The sequence below is a fragment of the Seriola lalandi genome, unplaced genomic scaffold (genome assembly GCF_002814215.2).
Source record: "Seriola lalandi dorsalis isolate HSWRI2012SDOR001 ecotype SW California unplaced genomic scaffold, Sedor1 jcf7180002054978, whole genome shotgun sequence".
NCBI lineage: Eukaryota > Metazoa > Chordata > Actinopteri > Carangiformes > Carangidae > Seriola > Seriola lalandi.
Window position 1 is genome coordinate 435,925 of NW_019525528.1, and position 715 is coordinate 436,639.

Here is a 715-nt window from a genome sequence, read left to right on the forward strand (position 1 = left end):
TGTTCACCTGGAATCTGATATATTTTAATTGGATCTATTTTAAAGACTTTTCATCTTTTATTTTTTAGACTTGGACTCAAAACCAGACGTGATCGTGTCTGTGTTTGTGGATTATTCCAGTTAATGGATGAAATCCTCCACCTTCTATATTAAATTTCTATATCTATAGTTCTGCCATAACTTCCTCATATACACCTCCGTCACGTCATCACGCCGCCATTAGAAGTTCCCTCCATGCACTCGCCTTAATGTTGCTGCCGTTCTCTCGTCTGTCGTCCCAGTCTGTGACCAGCTCCTCCTCCTGTAATCCACTCGCCATTTTCTGTCTGACCTCCCGGGATCCCTGACGGTCTGAGACTCTGTATCCATGTACCTGCATCTTCATGTTTTAATGACATAAATCACTGGGAGCAAAAAGAGTCCAACACTTCCTCTTTCCTGTTTCCTGTTTCCTCTTTCCTGTTTCCTCTTTTAGAGACGCTTTATTGTCCCTCAGTGATAAAGTCACATTAAACTAAATAAAAATGAATGATTATGAAAATGAGATGAGACGGACTCAGGACAGAGTCAGAGGGAGGACGTCACTCTTCTTCTTCTTTGGGTTCATTCGTGTTTTCATGTGAAATGTTTTTACAGGATAATTCTCCCATCATGCTTTGTGACTGCTCTGTTCATGTTTCCTGTAAGCTGAGTTTCACTCTAGATTTTGTCATTT

The 715-nt window shown here is 40.7% G+C and overlaps 1 protein-coding gene across 2 annotated transcripts in view; it reads right to left on the minus strand.

Moving 5' to 3' along the window:
* The window catches only part of LOC111646942 (GTPase IMAP family member 2-like), a 5,740-nt gene that overhangs the window by 3,315 nt on the left and 1,710 nt on the right, over positions 1-715 (minus strand). The window lies entirely within an intron of this gene.